Raw genomic sequence first — 9,009 nt, 5'->3', positions numbered from 1 at the left:
TTAATTTTGATCGTGATACTATAGCGCGCTAGGCTCTATTAAAATATCTACGATTTTGAACTGTCCACCGAAAATTATCATCCCCGCCTCCGCCTTGTCTATGAGCTCAAGTGGGACAGTTCGGCACTTCTGGAACGCTAGCACGGTGCTCACGCTTTAGCACTGTCGTGAATATAAATATATGATTGATCTGATCGAGCCGCATGACAAAGGGAGGACATCAGATATAATGGTTACATATAGAAGTGTGCGAAGATTGAACATTTGGAATATCGAATCGAATATCGTCATACTTGATTTGGTCTTCGGGAATAGCCCATATGCGTTAATACGAATATTTCAAAATATCATCTATGCCCAAATAAACACGAAATTAGCGTAAAAATACAATAATTTCTACGGTCATAAGCTATACGTCGCTTGCAGAGCCAGAATTCGATAGTCCGCACACACTGAAGAGTTTTAAAATTTCTACTTGATGCTCAGTTTATGGTTTTCATGTTAATTTGTTTTAATGTTAGAGTACCAACGATATTTTGTGTTAACAACGAAAACGGTTCAATTCAAATTCTATCCGCTTCTTGGACGCATTAGCGCGGCCCTAAAAGGCTTAGGCATGTGCTTCAGTTGAAATTTCCCGCTCCTTTTTTTTCTCACCCGAAAGAGCAACACGTGCGTTCCTCCGAAAAAAAAAAAAAAGTGGTGAGATCTCTCTCCCAGAAAGAATGACAAGGCCTGAAAGGAGGAACGGTATGTGCCGGTCTCCGTCGTGTTAAGAGGGAGGCGGGGCGTGCAGCGGAGCTACCATAGCGGGGCGCCGGACCCCGCACCTCTCGCGTTTTCTTTTTTTTCTTTGCCACAGCGCTGGGGAGGGGAGCAAGCTCCATGCGTCAGTTCCCGCCAAATTGTAGCTCTTTCTTTCGAGCGAGGACGTGCTGACACACTGCACAGAGACGGGCAAGCACTCAGAGGCATTTCGTTTGCCTTGATCCTGGAGGCTGCCTTCTCCCATTGCCGAGGATTTGAAGCGAACTCGTAAGTGGCATTTTATTTCCTCGCTGTATCGCATGGTGAGTTTTGTCTAGCGACAAAATCAAATTTTATTTGCACAATTGATGCGTCAATCTGGTCGTCTCTTCTAGCTGGCAGATCAGAAATGTTCAGGCGAACGGCGGTTATATTTGTCCGTGGACCCAAGACTTCGTTGACGGGCAAATATGTCAGATTTTCTTGTTTTTTATTTGTGGCATCTTATTGTAAGACCGTGACATATTTTGCCGTTTTCTCTAGGGAACCCTGCAACAAGGACTGTAGTGTGAATAGCGTGCTGCGCTGCTCTCGCCAACTGAAAAGAACTCTGGTAAGATGCATGGTTGGTTATGAAAGTCTCACGCAATCGCTTTGCACATTGAATTTGGTCGCAGGTGTGCTGTAAATGCCGACTGCGCAATATGTGACTGGCCCGCGGCTGCTTTGAAGGTAAGATTGTGTTCTCATTAATCTATTTATTGTACCATTTGTTTTCCAATGACATAGCCAACAACGAAAACCTCGATCCATCCTCTCTCCACATATTATCTAGTTTGTGCGCTGTGGAGCTTGAAGCACTTCTCGGAATTTCAGCACACTCGCATTTATTGTAAGTGCAGTGTTTTTCTTATTTGTGCAGCGATAAAATTATTTTGTTTAGTTGTGTGAATAGTTTCTAAACGCGACATGTCTGTGCAACTGGTCAAGTAAATAGTCTACCTTTCTCACAGTATTATTCATTGTTGTTTCTTTCAATTTTTCCCGACAGAAGAAAAATGCAAGTCTAACATCTCGACGGTAAAACGTCGCATCTGCGCACAGGGCCAAGAGCACGAGAAGTGGCCGAAAGAAGGGAGCCGATCCAACAGGAATGCCGTCCGTCTTTATATTTATATATGTCAGCGTTATCATGCCGTGATCACATGGACTGTACGGTTGCGTTGCACAAGGGCTGATGCAAACGCTCCGTGCGAACAATGTTGCATGGAAAATTAGTGCATCTATACAATTGCAAAATAAAGATCTAAAGAGAGAAAACTTATATTCACGTCTTTCTTTTATTGTGTGTTACGTATTAACACGTTAACAAGTGCAGACCGTTAGAGGCGTTTAATTCCGTCTTACATGTGCACTCTGCCCGTAATTAATTCAGATAGAGTTAAACGCCTCTATAAACTGCCCGTTCACATTAAATACGACACGCATCAACACACCAGAAAAACAATTGATGCGTTTTGTTAGAACACGCACAAAAAATAAGAAAAAAAAAGGCAGAGCAATACTAGCGAAAAACGTCCGCAACCGACCCACGGCCGTCGGTAAATCGACGCTTATGTAAGGTCGGGCATTAGTCAACCCGCGAGCGGCATGCACTCGGCCTCGTCGGCCACGGTGGACGGGCCTACATTGGGTGCCGACGCAGGCCCACATGAGGCCAATGTCAATCCCCGAGACCGGCCCTACATCGGGTGCCAAGGTTGGGCCAACGACAGTGCAGTTGGCCAGCGACGTCAGGCCGACATTTTGCCAAGGATAAAATGTTGCTTGGGATATCGCCTTTTGATGTGGACAAATTTCGGTTTCGGTTTCTGGGCGCCGAGGTTGGGCAGTGACGTAGAAGTGTAGGAGGCATGGTCACGTGACCACACAAGGCTGTGACGCACTTAGCCAGGAAGCGATCGAAACTGGGCGAGTGATGTAGCAATCGATGCTTTGCCTGTACTATAGTGAATTAGAATATATTCTAGTTCACTACAGCCAGTACGTACGTTGCGGAAGTGGCGGAGGTCCGGAGGTCACTCACGTTACTACAGCAGATTTGGTGTGACGTCACTACAACTTTCGTTGACCATCCTACAGATCTACGTCAGTGTTGGCGCGCTAGCGATGGGTTTCGATCGGGAGAATGGGCATTTAGGTACAATTTGGAAGTGAATTAAAATATATTCTAAACGTTTGCAGTGTCCGTCCCTTCGTGTGGAATGTCCTTGCATATAGAGGAAACCCACAAGGGGCTTGTTATAGCCTCGAAATTTGATGGCACCACCCCTTTAACACCAGGTACCACTCTCGGGGCGTGCCGTCCGAAGGGGTTATTCAGCAGCAAGAGTCCTCTCTTGTTTTTTTTTTCCTTTCTTCCTCCCTATACGCAGTTATTTTCAACCATTAGATATACAACTCACGTACATGTTTCAAAGAGCTGTCATGCTGCAGATCGCAGCATTTTGCCCTGAAAACCACTCCAAATGTATTTGGAAAAATAAAGAAATAGAAAATAGCTAGCAAAGGGAAGGCGAGCTCTCTTAATTGCGGCCTCATTGTCCAACAAGACCAAGGGCCAAAGGTATTTGGTGCTCTCTGCTTGCAGAACAGGTGCAGCATTGTTTATCTCTTTCTCTGATCGTTGCCAGTGCTTCATGCCTCCTGCATTATGCCTCATGATGGTTAGCGCAAACGCAACACGGACGAAAAGAAGAAAAAACGACGACACAATTGAGCGCTATCTATAACAACTGAATGTTTATTGGAAAAATCAGAAATATATATGTCTAAGAAAGAGAACTGCGTGAGCTGCCCTTCTATCGCTTTGATTGATGAGGAAGTGTCTTTCCTGGAAAGGGCGTAGTTTTGTTAGCATACACGTTTTTATCTGTCAATTATCTTTGGCGCATGTGCGGGTTTGTTGTTTTTTCTCTTTCTTATACATATATATTTGTGATTTTTCCAATAAACATTCAGTTGTTAGATAGCGCTTGTGTCGTCCGTGTTGCGTTTGCGCTAACTATCGTGAGCAATTCCAACTCGCCCACTTCGCTACCCTCCTGCATAATGCCTCGTTATCCGATTCTTCCGTAGTTTTACTGAGTTTAAGCTTGTATTATCCACGAGCACATGCATACCGACATTATGCGGAGAGCCGTCTGATAACATTTGTTTTTTTTCAAAGTAGACGATCCTCCCTCTACCCCTGACTTCTTGAATAATCCCCCTCCCCTTTCTCCGTCGAGAACCCCCCTTCCGCGGTTTCACATCGAGCAACGCTCTTGTGCCGAGTGCGCGGCGCAGGAGATGCACGGTCAGGGTCGCAGCGCCCCTACCGCCGACGGGCGGCGAAACATACTGAGAAACTCTCCCATTGCTTTCGCGACGGGTGAGAAGGCCGTAAGGAAAGGAGCGCGCGTGCGGTCTAGCCCGGCCGTGGTGAGATCGGTCTATTGGCGTCTTTGCTGCAACGTGAGTGACAACGTTGCGTGAGACGACGAGCTACCCTACGCACGCCGGTGTAGTTGACGTGCCTGTCAAGCCCACGGCATCCGCGGAACTACTACTCACTTTACACAAAGACGTCGATCCACCTCGTAACGCTTGGCTCAAAGCAAAAAGTGCCGCATAGTGCTGCGAATAAAATCAATGCGTGGAATCTGCCGAATTTTTATGCTCACCCTGCTCTTCTACGCACAGTCAACTACAGCCCCAAGGGTAGCATTGGTAGGCATCGACTGGACTCGCATCCGTGCAGTCAACTAGGAAGAGGGGCAGCGAGCTCAATGCGCGGCAGCAGCAACGGCGTAGGTGAAGCCGCTGATGGCCAAAGACGCTACATTGATCTAGAAGGTCGCGACACCTGCTACGCACCAGTGATAGAGTGGAGACGCGGCACGAAGGAACTGAGGGTGCTTACACTGCTGTGCACCAGGTGTCACGACTGTCGAGATCAATGTAGCGTCTGTGACAAACGCTGTCGCAGAAGTAGAGCGTTGTCTAGAGCGCAATGCCGTTTCGCTGCCGTCGTGTGGAGCGCAGTGATTGCGCGTTCTGTGGATCGAGTGCAGTGTCTCGTCGTCTGCGTTTTCTGACGACAGGCACCCACAGGCGTGCGCCGGGTTCCCCATAAACAGGGGGAGGGGCGAAGGCTCACGCAGCCCCCCCCCCCCCCAATTGATCGAGTCCAAAAGACAACATGCTTCACAAAGGATGAAAAAAATGAAAATAGGCGCTGACATGCCTGTCACAATAGCCGGCCCTTGGTTTTTGGGTTTCCGGAAGTACAGATGAAAAGTAAACAGTTCTTTGAACGCCACGTGAGAGGCCGTCGGCCACCATTATTGTGAGAAACCTGTGTGGCCATAACCGTGCTCTTTATGTTTGGGTCAGACTTCGCCCCCCCCCCCCCCTTCAGGTGATTAGAGGGGCGGCAGGGGCGTAGCTTATGTGATTAGAGGGGGCGGCAAGGGCGTAGCGACATTTTTTGGTGTGGGGGTGGGGGATTCAACCACTCTCCATGTGTGGTCGTGCGTGTGTTTGTACGTGTCCAATCCTCCCTGCCGACTTTGCATCTTCTCCTGCAGAGGGCTCTTATACTACTACCACATAATTCAACGTGGCCTTCATTTTCATTTTGCGTGCACATATACACGTGCTAAATTGAACATTTCGGGGTGTTCAACCCCAGTGAAGCGCGTGGTTGAGATCTGATCCGCCACGGACCGCAAGGGGCCCGATGCGATGGGTTTCTGAGTTGTGTTTGCTGTTTGTACTAATTTCTAGTAATTAGATTACTCCATTTTTAATTTATGACATACCTTAATGTCGACTATATTATACACAACCCTTACGTTAACCACTTCCATTCCTTTCATACAGTACATTTCTCTATTTTTATCGAGGTCTTCCTACAACACGCACCGGTGCCTGAAAGGGCGGTCTGCAAAATTAGCAGTGCCACTCGGTAATCGTGTCAGTAATAAAGCAAAATAAATTCTGTAGGCGGCATTGAAACCCTGCCCTCACGCTAGGAAGCAAGTGTGTTAACCACTGGGCTACACACCAAGCCTGTAGCCAGGAATTTTTTTCGGGAGGGAGGGGGGAGGTGGAGGCACTTAATGAAGGCCTTGAGTATTAAAGAAAAACACCTATTTTTATTATCTATTTTCGGCAAAACGCCCCCTCCATAAAAATTTTTGTAAGGGAAAAAGGCGGTCCCTAGCCCCTCCTCCCCCCTCCCCCTTGGCTACGGGCATGCGAGACACCCAGGACTGCACAACGTGACTATATGGCAAAGGCTTACTCTGAAGATATTACAGTGTTTTGCATACTCATCTATATGTAAATTTTATGCTACGTTCTATAGCCGCTGCAGTGAGGTGCAGTAGCCCAAATCTATAACTATAGCATGCGCGATAGCCGACTCTTCCGCCAAGTTTGAACAGGGCGATCCCAAGGGGGGGGGGGGGGTTCGAACACATGGCTCATAGCAGGCCCGTAGCAAGGAGGGAGGGACCCTAGAGGCCTGCCTCCTTCTCCCCTCGAAGTTTTCATGAGGGGACGAGGTATGTGATAATTACTATAGAACAGGAGCTTTTCTCGAATAGTCCAGGCCTTTAGTGCCCCCTCCCCTCGGAAATAATTCCGTACCTGACTCATTGCATTCCACGTGATGCACTTTCATCGTAAAGTTTGCGTTGAAGCCGTAGACCGCACGAAGGTCACTTCGCTCGCTGCAGCGGCCGGAGTGAGCTGCTAGCCTTTCTTCGCATGACGTTCCAGTTGCTATCGCACTCATTGCTTCGATCTTGCGGCGAAACTGTAACCTTTCTATATATATATATATATATATATATATATATATATATGTGTGTGTGACGCTATGAATGAGAGACTGCCAGCGGCACAGACGCCATACCTTTATTCTATTCTCGCGCACTTCTTCCTCGTCGGCTTCTACCAGCCATCTCTGCATGCCTGCTTACGTCACAGGATTCCCCCTCCCCCGGAAGAATGCGCGAGTTACGAACAACAAAGTATGAACAAGCAGTCTTGGAAGCAAAAAATGTCGAAATGCGCAGTAGTTTCATGTCACAATGAAGTTCCGTTAACTTGCACAAAATACTTCACAGAAGACGCTAGCAGTCCGGGGATATCAAGGAGAGCTCTGGTGGGCGAGGCTGGCTGTTGCGTTCGGAACAACGTAAGCATGCCTTGAACGTGGACACTGATAATGACACAGCTGGTATTCGTGTGAGAAATGAACGAGGTTGGAAGACTTTGCAGAATCGACAGCTGGGATTTCGTAGGCGTCGTATTCTTCGTCGTGAGAGGTACACACGCCGTACAAGCAGTTTGCATGCCCGTTGATTGTTGCTGATTGGGCGCTGCCTCTCTTCCTGCAGAGTACAAGGGGTGGTTCCGTGTCTTTTTGAGCGTTTTATGTGGTGAGGTCGCAGATGCAATCTTGATCTTTGTTGCAGAAGGGGTCCATGACGATGGTCCTTTCGGCGGTGTCTTCTTCTCGGGCTTCTTTTCAGACTGTCTTCTTTAAGCCGTGAGCGAGGTTTCGATGAAGTTTTCTTTCGCCGTCGCCCATGATGAAGTGTGCGTTGTAGTCGATTGAGTTCGTCGACTTGCTTGTACTGGTCTCGCTGATGAGGCAGCGCTTCAGGAACATGACTATGATTTTCTTCACAAGTTGATGTGATGTCCACTGGGAAGCTGGTGCACGGTGGGCTGTTGTGGTGCTTGTCAGGCAGTGAAGGCTTGGTCAATGGTGAATGCGTGTCACCTAGCGAAACTACCGAGCTAGGTCCTCCTAAAGCATCAAGTTGTGTGGAAGGGCATTGGCTTGGCAGTGTACTTTCCGGATACTTTAGCTGGTCTGTAACGTACGTAGCGAATTCGTGAGAGTTACAAGCAACTGAAGAGCCACTTGACGTAAAACCAGGTGGTGGGCCACGTATACAAGACGAGTGGTGAAGCGAGTCGGGTAGTCGAATATTGACTCGATTTTTGTAGCGGAGTGGAGAGGTAGGAGATGGCAATCTTTGCGCAGATGGGAAACGTGGTGGAAAGTCGGTTCTTGCGGGAAAACATCTTGGGTGACTTTCAGTCAGCTGATGCTTTGATTTGTCTTGTGGGAATGGCCGATTCATGCTCGGTGTTCGAATGCATGAAGACTGCTTGTGAAAATGACGACTGAGTGCGACTGTACGCAGATGGTGCGTTATAAGCAAGTCTTCATCGTAGTCTTTAAATCGGGTGACCATCTCTTCTTTGATTTTTGTCCACGACTCATTGTTTTCGAAGATGTGCGTGAGATAAAATCGGAAGGCCTCACCAGTGACGTATTCGTTGAAATTGGTGACCATCTCCCTTTCCGACCATGATGCAGCGGTAGCGTGGAGCTCGAAAAGGTGGAACCAGTCCTGTACGGGTCCATCGTCCGCTGATCCGGTGTACTTGGGGATGTCAAGGGCTGTTGATGATGCCGTCATGATGCTGGGCGTTGTGTGCAGCTAGGATCTGCTTCGGTGGTCCGTGTATGGTCAGGGCGTCTTGTTAAGAACTTAGTTGATGACGTGCGGCTGATGAAGTGGCTGCCAGGTCTTCATCCTGTCGACTTGTGTGACGCTATGAATGAGAGACTGCCAGCGGCACAGACGCCATACCTTTATTCTATTCTCGCGCACTTCTTCCTCGTCGGCTTCTACCAGCCATCTCTGCATGCCTGCTTACGTCACATATATAACAAGGAATGTCACCCGGTACTCGCAACCCTAAAAACTAGCCATCTGCGCACTGGGCCACGTTGTCTTTGGTGGATTCAAACGAAACAGCGCAACAGAGTTGTTCTATAACCAGGTACAGACGCTCCTGTCAATGCGATATCATCATGACATACCAACTAGCCCAAGCCACCACCCTTCTGTCACTGCCATTGTCACTGCAATCGCATACACCGGCGACATTGTATTGACAAAGGTGTTTTGCGAACACAGAAGGATTAATTATATTCTAACGACGTAGGATCGACGAGGACACCGAGAATCACAAAAAAAGGCACGCCGTATCAGCCTCTGAAAAGAGAGCAAGTCTTCCTCGTTCCTGCGCTGGACCAACAACACTCGCGCTACTTAGATGTCACTGGCACTGACATATTCGCACCTAAAACGAAATCCAGGGGGCGCTGCGAAGTTAGGCAACACT

General features: G+C 48.1%; 1 long non-coding RNA gene across 2 annotated transcripts; it reads left to right on the top strand.

Annotated features, from left to right (window-relative positions):
- The first annotated feature begins 868 nt into the window (after positions 1–868).
- On the top strand, positions 869–1,659 carry LOC125758112 (uncharacterized). 2 transcript variants are annotated; one of them, XR_007415865.1, is made up of 4 exons: positions 869–1,035; positions 1,143–1,360; positions 1,425–1,479; positions 1,583–1,639. It is a non-coding gene; the product is annotated as an uncharacterized LOC125758112 (long non-coding RNA). The 2 variants fall into 2 exon arrangements; XR_007415864.1 differs by having other exon boundaries at positions 1,425–1,659.
- The last annotated feature ends 7,350 nt before the right edge of the window (positions 1,660–9,009 follow it).

Source organism: Rhipicephalus sanguineus, chromosome 4 (genome assembly GCF_013339695.2).
Source record: "Rhipicephalus sanguineus isolate Rsan-2018 chromosome 4, BIME_Rsan_1.4, whole genome shotgun sequence".
Classification (NCBI taxonomy): domain Eukaryota; kingdom Metazoa; phylum Arthropoda; class Arachnida; order Ixodida; family Ixodidae; genus Rhipicephalus; species Rhipicephalus sanguineus.
This window is presented reverse-complemented; position numbering and strand designations above follow the sequence as displayed.